At 37.2% G+C, this 15,216-nt stretch overlaps 1 pseudogene; it reads right to left on the reverse strand.

Moving 5' to 3' along the window:
* Positions 1-10,126: 10,126 nt before the first annotated feature.
* Positions 10,127-15,216, reverse strand: part of LOC121856516 — a 35,384-nt pseudogene continuing 30,294 nt past the window's right edge.

The following is a 15,216-nucleotide window of genomic DNA, read 5'->3' on the forward strand; positions in this document are numbered from 1 at the left end:
GTGTCTAATCAGGTAAAATAAACTAAAGGTGTGTCTAATCAGGTAAAATAAACTAAAGGTGTCTAATCCAGGTAAAAATAAACTAGATTGTCTAATCAGGTAAAATAAACTAAAAAGGTGTCACAATCAGGTAAAATAAACTAAGGTGTCTAATCAGGTAAAATAAACTAGGGGTGTCTAATCAGGTAAAAATAAACTAGAGGTGTCTAATCAGGTAAATAAACTAAAAGGTGTCTAATCAGGTAAAATAAACTAAGATGTCTAATCAGGTAAAAATAAACTAGAGGTGTGTAATCAGGTAAAATAAACTGGGAATACAATGGGTAAATAAACTAAAGGTGTAATCAAGTAAAATAGCTGAGTGTCAAAATCCCGAATTGGAAAATAAACTAAGGGTGTCACAATCAGGTAAAAGAATAGGCGGGACATTGTCCGAATTGGAAATAAAACTAGGGATTGTCTGTCGGGTAAAATAAAACTGGGGAATTGTCACAATCAGGTAAAATAAGAAGCTAAAGAGGTGTCACAATCGGGTAGAATAAGCTAGGGGTGTCTGTCAGGGTAAAATAAAACACAAAAGATTATTACCAATCAGGTAAAATAAACTAGGGGTGTCTAATCGGGTAAAAATAAACTAGGGTGTCTAATCAGGTAAAAATAAACTAAAAAGGTGTACAATCACAGGTAAAAATAAACTAGGGTGTCCTAATCAGGTAAAAATAAACTAAGGGTGTCTAATCCCAGGTAAAATAACTAGGGAGGTGTCTAATCAGGTAAATAAACTAAAGGTGTCTAATCAGGTAAAATAAGCTAAGAGATTGTCTAATCCAGGTAAAATAAACTAGAGGTGTCTAATCCCGGGTAAAACCAAACTAAGGTGATATAATCAGGTACAAAATAAACTAAGGGTGTCTAATCAGGTAAAATAAACTAGGGAATTTAATCAGGTAAAAATAGAAAGCTAGGGGTGTCACAATCAGGTAATGGCTAAAGAAATTGTCTAATCAGGTGAAATAAACTAAAGATTGTCTAATCAGGTAAATAAACTAGGGGTGTCTCTATTCAGGTAAATAAACTAGGGGTGTCACAATCAGGTAAAATGACTAAAGGTGTCTAATCAGGTAAAATAAACTAAAGGTGTCTAATCAGGTAAATAAACTAGGGTGTCTAATCAGGTAAATAAGCAGGAGTGTCTAATCAGGTAAAAATAAACTAAAAGGTGTCTGAAATCAGGTAAAATAAGCTAAAGGTGTCTGTCCAGGTAAAAATATAAACTAAGGTGTCTAATCAGGTAAATAAACTAAGGTATACAATCAAGGTAAATAAACTAAGGTGTCTAATCAGGTAAAAATAAACTAGTGGTGTCTAATCAGGTATTAAAATAACAAACTAGAATTGTCTAATCAGGTAAAATAAACTAGAATTATCTAATCAGGTAAAATAAACTAGTAGTGTCTAATGTCCGGTAAAACAAGCTAAAAAGGTGTCTAATCGGGTAAAATAAACTGGGTGTCTAATCAGGTAAAATAAACTGGTAGTATACAATCAGGTAAAATAAACTAAAGGGTATCTAATCAGGTAAAATAAACTAGGGTGTCTAATCAGGTAAAATAAACTAGGGTGTCTAATCAGGTAAAATAAACTAGTGGTGTCTAATCAGGTAAATAAACTAAAGGGTATACAATCCAGGTAAAATAAACTAGAATTGTCTAATCAGGTAAAATAAACTGGTGGTGTCTAATCAGGTAAAATAAACTAAAAAGGTGGTGTCTAATCAGGTAAAATAAACTAGGGTGTCTAATCAGGTAAATAAACTAAAAGGTATCTGTCAGGTAAAATAAGCTAGGGTGTGTACCAATCAGGTAAAATAAACTAGGGTGTCTGTCAGGTAGGCAAGCTTTGAAAGTACGAAAGAATTGTCACAATCAGGTAAAATAAACTAAAGGTGTCTAATCAGGTAAAATAAACTAGTGAGGTGTCTAATCAGAGTAAATAAGCTAAAAGTGTCTAATCAGGTAAAATAAACTAGAATTGTCTAATCAGGTAAAATAAACTAGGGTGTCTAATCAGGTAAAAATAAACTAAAAAGGTGTCTATCCAGGTAAAATAAACTAAAGGTGTCTAATCCAGGTAAATAAACTAGGGTGTCTAATCCAGGTAAAATAAACTAGTGGTGTCTAATCAGGTAAAATAAACTAAAGGTGTCTGTCAGGTAAAATAAACTAGGGTGTCTAATCAGGTAAAAAATAAACTAGGGTGTCTAATCCGGGTAAAATAAACTAGTGGTGTGTCACAATCAGGTAAAATAAACTAAGGTGTCTAATCAGGTAAAAATAAACTGAGGTGTCACAATCAGGTAAAAATAAACTAGTAATTGTATCAGGTAAAATAAACTAAAAGGTAATACAATCAGGTAAAATAAACTGGTGTCACAATCAGGTAAATAAACTAAAAAGGTATCTAATCCAGGTAAAATAAACTAGGGTATCACAATCAGGTAAAAATAAACTAGAATTGTCTAATCAGGTAAAATAAACTGAAGAATTGTCACAATCAGGTAAAAATAAACTAAAGGTGCTAATCCAGGTAAAATAAACTAGGGGTGTCTAATCAGGTAAAATAAACTAAAGTGTCACAATCAGGTAAAATAAACTAAAAGGTGTCTAATCAGGTAAAAGTAAACTAAGGTGTCACAATCAGGTAAAAATAAACTGGTAATTGTCTAATCAGGTAAAAAATAAACTAAAAAGGTGTCTAATCAGGTAAAATAAACTAGGGGTGTCTAATCGGAGTAAAATAAGCTAAGGGGTGTCTAATCGGGTAAAAAGGCAGCTAGGGGTGTCTGAAATCAGGTAAAATAAACTAAAAGGTGTCACAATCGGGTAAAATAAACTAGGGGTGTCTAATCAGGTAAGCCAAACTAGGGGTGTCTAATCAGGTAAAATAAGCTAGGGTGTCTAATCCAGGTAAAATAAACTAAGAATTGTCTAATCAGGTAAAATAAACTAAGGGTGTCTAATCAGGTAAAATAAACTAAAGGTGTCTAATCAGGTAAAATAAACTAAGGTGTCACAATCAGGTAAAATAAACTAAGGGTGTCTAATCAGGTAAAATAAACTAGGGGTGTCTAATCAGGTAAAATAAACTAAAAAGGTGTCTTATCCAGGTGGAAAATAAACTAGGGGTGTCTAATCAGGTAAATAAACTGAGGTGTCTAATCAGGTAAATAAACTAGGGTGTCTAATCTAGGTAAAATAAACTAGGGTGTCTAATCAGGTAAAATAAACTAGGGGTGTCTAATCAGGTAAAATAAACTAAAGGTGTCTAATCAGGTAAAATAAACTAGGGGTGTCTAATCAGGTAAAATAAACTAAAGGTGTCTATCCAGGTAAAATAAACTAGGGGTGTCTAATCCCAGGTAAAATAAACTAAGGGTGTCTAATCAGGTAAAAATAAACTAAAGGTGTCACAATCAGGTAAACAAAATAAACTAGAGGGTGTCTAATCAGGTAAAATAAACTAGGGGTGTCTAATCAGGTAAAATAAACTAGGGTGTCTAATCCAGGTAAAATAAACTAGAGGTGTCTAATCAGGTAAAATAAACTAAAAGGTGTCTAATCAGGTAAAATAAACTAGAAATTGTCTAATCAGGTAAAATAAACTAGGGTAATACAATCAGGTAAAATAAACTAAAGGGTGTCACAATCAGGTAAAATAAACTAGGGTGTCTAATCCAGGTAAAATAAACTAAGGTGTCTAATCAGGTAAATAAACTAGGGGTGTCTAATCAGGTAAAATAAGCTAGGGTGTCTAATCCAGGTAAAAATAAACTAAAGGTGTCTAATCAGGTACAAAATAAACTAGGGGTGTCTAGTAGGTAAAAAATAAACTAAAAAGGTGTCTAATCCGTCAAAATAAACTGGTGTCTAATCAGGTAAAATAAACTAAGGTGTCTAATCAGGTAAATAAACTAGGGGTGTCAATCAGGTAAAATAAACTAAAAAGGTGTCTAATCAGGTAAAATAAACTAGGGTGTCACAATCAGGTAAAATAAGCTAAAAGGTGTCTAATCAGGTAAAATAGGCTAGGGGTGTCTAATCAGGTAAAATAAACTAAAAGGTGTCACAATCCAGGTAAATAAACTAGGGGTGTCTAATCAGGTAAAATAAACTAGGAGTGTCTAATCAGGTAAAAATAAACTAAAGGTGTCTAATCAGGTAAAAATAAACTAGGGTGTCTAATCAGGTAAAATAAACTAAAAGGTGTCTAATCAGGTAAAATAAACTAGGGGTGTCCTAATCAGGTAAAATAAACTAAAAAGGTGTTCTAATCAGGTAAAATAAACTAAGGGTGTCTAATCAGGTAAAATAAACTAAAAAGGTGTCACAATCAGGTAAAATAATAAACTGAGGTGTCTAATCAGGTAAAAATAAACTAAAAGGTGTCTAATCAGGTGTTAAAAATAAACTAGGGGTGTCTAATCAGGTAAATAAACTAGGGTATCTAATCCAGGTAAATAAGCTAAAGAGTGTCTAATCAGGTAAAATAAACTAGGGAATTGTCTAATCAGGTAAAATAAACTAAAGGTGTCTAATCAGGTAAAATAAACTAGGGGTGTCTAATCCAGGTAAAATAAACTAGGGGTGTCTAATCAGGTAAAATAAACTAAAAGAGTGTCTAATCAGGTAAAATAAGCTAAAAGTGTCTAATCGCAGGTAAAATAAACTGAAAGGGGTCTAATCGGGTAAAATAAAGCTAGGGGGTGTCTGAAATCCAGGTAAATAAACTAAAAGGTGTCTGTCGGGTAAAATAAGCTAAAAGGTGTCTGTCAGGTAAAATAAACTAAAGGTGTCTAATCAGGTAAAATAAACTAGGTGTCACAATCAGGTAAATAAACTAAAAGGTGTCTGTCAGAGTAAAATAAACTAAAAGAGTGTCACAATCAGGTAAAATAAACTGAGTGTGTCTAATCAGGTAAAATAAACTAAAAGGTGTCTAATCAGGTAAAAACAAGCTAAAAGGTGTCTATCCAGGTAAAATAAACTAGAAGTGTCTATTGAGTAAATAAACTAAAAAGGTGTCTAATCAGGTAAATAAAACTAAGAATTGTCTAATCAGAGTAAAATAAACTAAAGGTGTCTAATCAGGTAAAATAAACTAAGAGGTGTCTAATCGGGTAAAATAAGCTAGGGTGTCTAATCAGGTAAAATAAACTAAGGGTGTCTAATCAGGTAAAATAAACTAGGGGTGTCTAATCAGGTAAAATAAGCTAAAGGTGTCTAATCAGGTAAAATAAACTAAAAGGTGTCTAATCAGGTAAAATAAACTAAAAAGTGTCTAATCAGGTAAAATAAAAACTAGGAATTGTCTAATCAGGTAAATAAACTAAGTGTCTAATCAGGTAAAAATAAACTAAGAATTGTCTAATCAGAGTAAAATAAACTAAAAGGTGTCTAATCCAGGTAAAATAAACTAAGGGTGTCTAATCAGGTAAAATAAACTAGGGAGGTGTCTAATCAGGTAAAATAAACTAAGGTGTCTAATCAGGTAAAATAAACTAGGGTGTCTAATCAGGTAAAATAAACTAAGGTGTCTAATCAGGTAAAATAAACTAAAGGTGTCACAATCAGGTAAAATAAACTAAAAGTGTCTATTCAGGTAAATAAACTAGGGGGTGTCTACAATCCAGGTAAAATAAACTAAGGGTGTCTAATCAGGTAAAATAAACTAAAGGTGTCTAATCAGGTAAAATAAACTAGAAATTGTCTAATCAGGTAAAATAAACTAAAAGGTGTCACAATCAGGTAAAAAAATAAACTAAGGTATCACAATCAGTAAAAAAAATAAACTAGGGGTGTCTAATCCAGGTAAATAAACTAAGGTGTGTCTAATCAGGTAAATAAACTGAGGGTGTCTAATCAGGTAAAATAAACTAAAGGTATCTAATCAGGTAAAATAAACTAAGGAGGTGTCCTAATCAGGTAAAATTAAACTAGGGGTGTCTAATCAGGTAAAATAAACTAGGGTGTCTAATCAGGTAAAATAAACTAAGGTGTCACAATCCAGGTGCAAATAAACTAAAGGTGTCTAATCAGGTAAAATAAACTAAAAGGTGTCACAATCAGGTAAAATAAACTAAAAGAAAGTGTCTATTCAGGTAAATAAACTAGGGTGTGTCTAATCAGGTAAATAAACTAAGGTGTCTAATCAGGTAAAATAAAGCTAAGGTATTCTAATCCAAGGTAAAAATAAACCCCGCTAGAATTGTCTAATCCAGGTAAAAATAAACTAAAAGGTGTCATCAGGTAAAATAAACTAAAAGGTGTCACAATCAGGTAAAATAAACTAAAGGTGTCTAATCAGGTAAAATAAACTAGGGGTGTCTAATCAGGTAAATAAACTAAGGGTGTCTAATCAGGTAAAATAAACTAGAAATTGTCTAATCAGGTAAAATAAACTAAGAGTGTCTAATCAGGTAAAATAAACTAAAAGGTGTCTAATCAGGTAAAAATAAACTAAAAGTGTACAATCAGGTAAAAATAAACTAGGGGTCACAATCAGGTAAAATAAACTAGGGGTGTCTAATCAAGGTAAAATAACTAAAGGTGTCTAATCAGGTAAAATAAACTAAAGGTGTCTAATCAAGGTAAAATAAACTAAAAGGTGTCACAATCAGGTAAAATAAACTAAGAATTGTCTAATGGTAAATAAAGCTAAAAGGCAATGCAATGAGTAAAAATAAACTAAAAGGTGTCTAATCCCAGGTAAAATAAACTAGAAATTGTCTAATCCGGTAAAATAAACTAAAAGAGTGTCTAATCAGGTAAAATAAGCAAAAGTGTATCCAGTAAAATAAACTAGGGGTAATGTGGTAAAAAATAAACTAAAAGGTGGCCATCAGAGTAAAATAAGAAACTAGGGTGTGTCTAATCAGGTAAAATAAACTGGTATACCATTCCAGGTAAATAAACTAGGGGTGTCTAATCCAGGTAAAATAAACTAAGGTGTCTAATCCCAGGTAAAATAAATAAGGTGTCTAATCAGGTAAAAAATAAACTAAAAGGTGTCTAATCCAGGTAAAATAAACTAGGGGGTGTCTAATCAGGTAAATAAACTAAAAGGTGTCTAATCAGAGTAAAATAAACTAAAAGGTGTCTAATCAGGTAAAATAAAACTAAAAGGTATAATCAGGTAAAATAAACTAAGGTGTCTAATCAAGTAAAATAAACTAGTGGTGTCTAATCAGGTAAAATAAACTAGTGTGAATTGTCTAATCAGGTAAAATAAACTAAGGTGTCTAATCAGGTAAAATAAGCTAGGGGTGTCTAATCAGGTAAAACCAACTAAAGGTGTCTAATCCCAGGTAAAACCAACTAAGGGTGTGTCTAATCAGGTACAAATAAACTAAAAGGTGTCTGTCAAAGTAAAATAAACTAGAGGTGTCTAATCAGGTAAAATAAACTAGTGATAATTGTCTAATCAGGTAAAATAAACTAAAGGTGTCACAATCAGGTAAAATAAACTGAGGGTAAATACAATCAGGTAAAAATAGCTGAGAGTGTCACAAGTAGATGGAAAATAAACTAGAAAGTGTCTAATCAGGTAAAATAAGCTAAAAGTGTCTAATCAGGTAAAATAAACTAGAAATTGTCTAATCAGGTAAAATAAACTAAAAGGTGTCTAATCAGGTAAAAATAAACTAAAATTGTCTAATCCAGGTAAACAACTGAGTGTCTAATCAGGTAAATAAACTAAAGGTATCTAATCAGTAAAATAAACTAGAAATTGTCTAATCAGGTAAAATAAGCAGGTAATACAATCAGGTAAAATAAACTAAAGTGTCTAATCAGGTAAAATAAACTAAAAGATTGTCTAATCCCAGGTAAAAATAAACTAAAGGTGTGTGTCACAATCAGGTAGAATATTTAAAGGTGTCTGAAATCCAGGTAAAATAAACTAGGGTGTCACAATCAGAGTGGAAAATAAACTAAAGGTGTCTAATCAGGTAAAATAAACTGAGGTGTCTAATCAGGTAAAATAAACTAAGGGTGTCTAATCAGGAGTGGAAAATAAACTAAAAGGTGTCTAATCAGGTAAAATAAACTGAGGTGTATTAATCAGGTAAAATAAACTAAAAGTGTCTAATCAGGTAAAATAAACTAAAAGTGTCTAATCAGGTAAAAATAAACTAAAGGTGTCTAATCAGGTAAAATAAACTAGGAGTGTCTAATCAGGTAAAATAAACTACAAAAGTGTCTAATCCAAATTAGAAATAGGCTAAAGGGGTAAATGCAATCGAAGATTAAAAGGAATGAAGCTAAGGTGTCACAATCGGGTGCAAAATAGGCTAAAGAAGTGTCTGAAATCGGGTAAGATAGAGCTAAGAAGTGTACAATCGGGTAAAATGAAACTGGGATTGTCACAATCGGGTGGAATAGAGCTAAGATTGTCACAATCGGGTGGAAATAAACTAGGGGTGATACAATCGTTAAAATAAACTAGGGGTGTCTGTCAGGTAAAACCGAAGCTAAAAGTGTCTAATCCGGTAAAATAAACTAAGAAAGTGTCTAATCAGGTAAAATAAACTAAGAGGTGTCTAATCAGGTAAAATAAACTAAAAGTGTCTAATCAGGTAAAATAAACTAAAAGTGTCTAGTATCAGGTAAAAATAAACTAAAATTGTGTCTAATCAGGTAAAATAAACTAAAGGTGTCTAATCAGGTAAAAATAAAACTAAAAGTGTCACAATCAGGTAAAAATAAACTAGAAGATTGTCTAATCAGGTAAAATAAACTGAGTGTCTAATCAGGTAAAATAAACTAAAAAGTGTCTTAATCAGGTAAAACCAAGCTAAGGGTGTCTAATCAGGTAAAATAAACTAAAGGTGTCTAATCAGGTAAAATAAGCTAAGGTGTCTAATCCCAGGTAAAAATAGAAGCTAGGGGTGTCCTAATCAGGTAAAATAAACTAAGGTATACAATCAGGTAAAAATGACTAGGGGTGTCTAATCAGGTAAATAAACTAGAGAGGAGGTGTCTAATCAGGTAAAAATAAACTAGGGTGTCTAATCAGGTAAAATAAACTAGGGGTGTCACAATCAGGTAAAATAAACTAAAAGGTGTCTAATCAGGTAAAATAAACTGAGGTGTCTAATCAGGTAAATAAACTAAAAAGGTGTCTAATCAGGTAAAATAAACTAGGGGTGTCTAATCAGGTAAAATAAACTAGAGGTGTCTAATCCAGGTAAAATAAACTAGGGTGTGTCTAATCAGGTAAATAAGCTAAAGGTGTCTAATCAGGTAAAATAAACTAGAGTCTAATCAGGTATTAAAATAAACTGAGGGTGTCTAATCAGGTAAATAAACTAAAAGATTGTCTAATCCAATTATAAATAAACTAAAGGTGTCTAATCAGGTAAAATAAACTAGGGGTGTCTATTGAGTAAAATAAACTAAGGTGTCTAATCAAGGTACAAAAATAAACTAGGGTGTCTAATCAGAGTACAAAATAAACTAGGGTGTCATCAGGTAAAATAAACTAGGGGTATCCTAATCAGGTAAAATAAACTAGGGTGTATCCCTAATCAGGTAAATAAACTAAAAGGTGTCTAATCAGGTAAAATAAACTAGGGTGTCTAATCAGGTAAAACCAAACTAAAAGGTGTCTAATCAGGTAAGAAGAAATAAACTAGGAATTGTCTAATCAGGTAAAATAAACTGGGGTGTCTAATCAGGTAAATAAGCTAAAAGGTGTCTAATCAGGTAAAATAAACTAGGGGTGTCTAATCAGGTAAATAAACTAGAGGTGTCTAATCAGGTAAAATAAACTAAAGGTGTCTAATCAGGTAAAATAAACTGAGAGTGTCTAATCAGGTAAAATAAACTAGGGGTGTCTAATCAGGTAAATAAACTAGAATTGTCTAATCAGGTAAAATAAACTAGGGTGTCTAATCAGGTAAAATAGAAAACTAAAGGTGTCTAATCAGGTAAATAAACTAAAGGTGTCTAATCAGGTAAAACCATTAAAGGGTGTCTAATCAGGTAAAATAACTAGGGGTGTCTAATCAGGTAAAATAAACCTAGGGTGTCTAATCATCAGGTGGGCCCAAGCTACCACCACAACTCACACGCACTGTGCGTGTTTTAGCAGCCAAGCGTCATTTGTCCCATCACACATGAGGGCAGTGTAGCCAAGACTCTTATAGGCCGTGATCACGGAACTCCTTTGTTTAGAACCCATGAACACCTTCACGTAGGCAGATCTCCAGAAGAATTTCGGATGCGTGACTTTTAACCACGAAAGACCTAAGGAAAAAATTCATATAGGGTATTAGATAAAATATTCACGGATATTGACACGAAACGATATTTTCCACGGTGATGTAGGTAAGTAGACCACGAATGGCGTATTTGCAGAATTTTGCTTTGTGGATCACGTGAAGATTCTCCCCCACCCCCCTCTCACACCCGCAAGGTTAATCACCTGAAATACCTGGGTTTAGAGGAGAGGAGGCTAATGTTCAGATAACCCATAAGACCTAATTAATACCCAACCACCTCGTTCTCTTTCTCATGTCGCCCTTACTCTATTGTATGGTATGTAACTGGTTTATTTAGTTATGAATAGTAATTTAGTGGTTTAGGTGGGTTTAAGATGCTTGTGTAGTCTATGTATGGTTTATTATTTATCTGTAAAGTGAGTTAGGTGTGTGTGTGTGTGTGTTCAGGGTGTTCCTCTCACCACCTGGACAAGTAAACTAGTCCCAAGCCTTCATCTGTATTTATATTTCGCCATTGTGTGTGTGTGTGTGTGTGTGTGTGTGTGTGTATCTTACTCACAAGTGACACAAGACAGCTATAGAAAACAAAACAACTTATTTTACTGAAGGACAAAACTCACCTCTCCTGTGATGCAAAAGTCGTCGTTCTGAAGAAATCGCCAACACCTCCGACTGTTGGCGGGGGCAGCGGAGATCTTGGTGCTCGTCAATCTCTCCAGCCCCAGGTATCGTCTCCGTAGTTCTGTGTGACGGAGACAGTAATAAACGTGTCAATATATATAGTGTTAACGGAGACACATCATTTGATGTGGTGTGTGTGTGTGTGTGTGTGTGTGTGTGTGTGTGTGTGTGTGTGTGCGTGTGTGTGTGACAAAGAATATAAAAATGGCAGGAATTTAATCAATAACTTTCTGATAATATAAATACTGTACTGTACATCTCCTCCTTATTTGTACTTACTGGGTGTAACTAACACACACACACACACCATAATTGTATGACTTATGACACACCCTGTACAGAACAAACAATTATCAACAGTATCGACTTATGACACACCCTGTAGAGTGACCCCTTAACGAGGAAGCAGCATGATCAATAATCACTCACCTGAAGTATTAAGTCGTTTTCTTCTGAGTGAATCTTAATTCCTTGGCCACGTGGCAGGCTGTCAGCCCAGTTATCTCCTGTAATCATGACAGCCTGGGGACATACAGAGATATTAAGATCTTACATTTATTATCCTGTCTGTGTGTGTCTGTCTGTGTGTGTGTGTGTGTGTGTGTGTGTGTGTGTGTGTGTGTGTGTGTGTGTGTGTGTGTGTGTGTGTGTGTGTGTGTGTATGTGTGTTCCCATACAAATGGCTCTCCACCACCTGGGCTGTTAATTAAACTAGTCCCAAGCCTTCTTGTTATATTTCCCCAAATTATGTGTTATGTACAGCATTTGAACTAACTCTCTTTCTATATACTAACACAACCCCTAGTGTTACCTACAGCATGTGAACTTGCTTAGAATCTCATGATGACCTCTTTGGAACTCTCTTCAGTGGACAAGATGATCATGAATCCCAAAAGGTCAGGTCATTCGAGGCTGTCACGCGTCGTCTCCACACCTACAGGAGGGCAGAGTCTGAGATTACTGTCAGTAGATGACACTGTGGGCCAGGGAGGCCAGGGTAGGTCAGGAGAGGAGAGAGCCAGGGGTAGGTCAGGAGGAGAGAGGAGAGCCAGGGTCAAGGAGAGGAGAGAGCCAGGGGTAGATCAAGGAGGAGAGAGAAGCAGGGGTAGGTCAAGGAGGAGAGAGAGCCAGGGGTGGGTCAAGGAGGAGAGGAGGGAGAGCCAGGGGTCAGGGAGAGGGTAAGCCAGGGGTAGGTCAAGGAGGGAGAGGAGAGAGCCAGGGGTAGGTCAAGGAGGAGGGAGTAAGCCAGGGGTAGGTCAAGGAGGAGAGAGAGCCAGGGGTACATCAGGAGGAGGGAAGGCCAGGGTAGGTCAAGGAGGAGAGCCAGGGTGGGTCAAGGGAGAGGGAGAAGCCAGGGGTAGGTCAAGGAGGAGAGAAGGCCAGGGGTAAGTCAAGGAGAGAGGAGAGCCAGGGGGTAGGTCAAGGAGGAGGAGAGGAGCCGGGGGTAGGTCAAGGAGGAGAGGAGTAAGCCAGGGGTGGGTCAGGAGGAGAGGAGAGAGAGCAGGGGGTAGGTCAAGGAGGAGAGAGCCGGGGGTAGGTCAGGAGGAGGGAGGAGCCAGGGGTAGGTCAAGGAGGAGAGGGAGAGCCAGGGGTGGGTCAGGAGGAGAGGAGAGAGCCAGGGGTAGATCAGGAGGGAGGAGAGAGCCAGGGGTAGGTCAGGAGGGAGAGGAGAGAGCCAAGGGTAGGTCAAGGAGGAGGCGGGCAGCTTACTTCTCGTCAGAATATTCCCCAACTCCCTTCCTTCGAGGAGCCAAGGCTGGAGCTCCCACTCGATACAACTTAGAGAATGCCTGTCATAATTTAGCGGCAAAGGCGAGAACTGGAAGAAAGGAATCAATCATCTAATCCCTTATCTAAGTCAATCAGAATCCATTAAAAACTCTATAGAATCAGCAGAATCCTTTGAATATCTATAGAAACACAAGTCTACTGAAGATTAACCCCCAAGTGCTTACCTGTGGATTAACCCCCAAGTGCTCACCTGAAGATTAACCCCAAGTGCTCACCTGAGATTAACCCCAAGTGCTCAGAATTAACCCCAAGTGCTCACCTGAAGATTAACCCCCAAGTGCTTACCTGTAGATTAACCCCCAAGTGCTCACCTGAAGATTAACCCCCAAGTGCTCACCTGAAGATTAACCCCCAAGTGCTCACCTGAAGATTAACCCCCAAGTGCTCACCTGAAGATTAACTAAATTAACTCACCTGTAGATTAACCCCAAGTGCTCACCTGAAGATTAACCCCCAAGTGCTCACAGGAATTAACCCCCAAATTAACTCACCTGTAGATTAACCCCCAAGTGCTCACCTGCAGTTAACCCCCAAAGTGCTCACACAGCAGATTAACCCCAAGTGCTCACCTGAAGATTAACCCCAGTGCTCACCTGAAGATTAACCCCAAGTGCTTCACCTGTAGATTAACCCCAAGTGCTCACCTGTAGATTAACCCCAAGTGCTCACCTGGTGCTCTCAAGTGCTCACCTGAAGATTAACCCCCAAGTGCTCACCTGAAGATTAACCCCCAAGTGCTCACCTGAACTCACCCCAAGTTTAACCTAACCTGAAACTATGGTGGGGGGGTAATGTTCAGGTGATCCATAAAGACTAATACAATTGGCCACGTTCTATACAACATCGACCAATAAGAACTCACCATGGGTCTTAGGGTTTCCGGAGCCCCCTTGACAGTTGCCAAGTACACAACGTCGGCTGATCCAGACTGAGTGTAGCCTGTGATGACTGACATTCGCTTCAGCTGTGAGGAGAAGTGGAAGCGGTGGAAGATCTTCATCCCTGGAGCCTTACCCTTCCTGGGGATAACCGCTTCACCTGTAACGATGGAGGTTTAGCATTTCATATTTGGGTTTTTGTTCACTAATCGCTTATCGTTTATTCCACCGTCCCTACAGCTAACTACCACTGATGATCACCGTCCCTATAGCTAACTACCACTGATGATGACCACCGTCCCTACAGCTAACTACCACTGATGATGGCCACCGTCCCTACAGCTAACTACCACTGATGATGGCCACCGTCCCTATAGCTAACTACCACTGATGATGACCACCCTCCCTACAGCTAACTACCACTGATGATCACCGTCCCTATAGCTAACTACCACTGATGATGACCACCGTCCCTACAGCTAACTACCACTGATGATGACCACCGTCCCTACAGCTAACTACCACTGATGATGGCCACCGTCCCTATAGCTAACTACCACTGATGATGACCACCCTCCCTACAGCTAACTACCACTAATGATGACCACCGTCCCTACAGCTAACTACCACTGATGATCACCGTCCCTATAGCTAACTACCACTGATGATGACCACCGTCCCTACAGCTAACTACCACTGATGATGGCCACCGTCCCTACAGCTAACTACCACTGATGATGGCCACCGTCCCTATAGCTAACTACCACTGATGATGACCACCCTCCCTACAGCTAACTACCACTGATGATCACCGTCCCTATAGCTAACTACCACTGATGATGACCACCGTCCCTACAGCTAACTACCACTGATGATGACCACCGTCCCTACAGCTAACTACCACTGATGATGGCCACCGTCCCTATAGCTAACTACCACTGATGATGACCACCCTCCCTACAGCTAACTACCACTAATGATGACCACAGCTTAACGACTATAATCATACTGTTACAACATACAAGTGACCAAGGAATTGAGTCACTGTACTCAAGGGGTTAAATCACTGTACTCAAGGGGTTAAATCACTGTACTCAAGGGGTTAAATCACTGTACTCAAGGGGTTAAATCACTTGCATCAGGTGACTGATCTTACCTTTCGTTAGTGTCCAGTCAATAGCCGCCAAGGTCGCTTTCTCCTGGGGATCACCTACTAGCCCGTCCTCTAGCTGAACTAGCGAGTGGCACGACGCTACCACCTGAAATTAATAGCTGTAATTAATAGCTGTCGGGTTACTATTACCAGACGAACTAGCGAGTGACATTACCACCTGAAATTAATAGCTGTAATTAATAGCTGTCGTGTTACTATTACCAGACGAACGAGCGAGTGACATTACCACCTGAAATTAATAGCTGTAATTAATAGCTGTCGTGTTACTATTACCAGACGAACTAGCGAGTGACATTACCACCTGGAAATTAATGGCTGTCGGGTTACTATTACCAGACGAACTAGCGAGTGACATTACCACCTGAAATTAATAGCTGTAATTAATAGCTGTCGGGTTACTATTACCAGACGAA

The sequence above is a fragment of the Homarus americanus genome, unplaced genomic scaffold (assembly GCF_018991925.1).
Source record: "Homarus americanus isolate GMGI-L3 unplaced genomic scaffold, GMGI_Hamer_2.0 scaffold48252, whole genome shotgun sequence".
In the NCBI taxonomy this organism is placed as follows: domain Eukaryota; kingdom Metazoa; phylum Arthropoda; class Malacostraca; order Decapoda; family Nephropidae; genus Homarus; species Homarus americanus.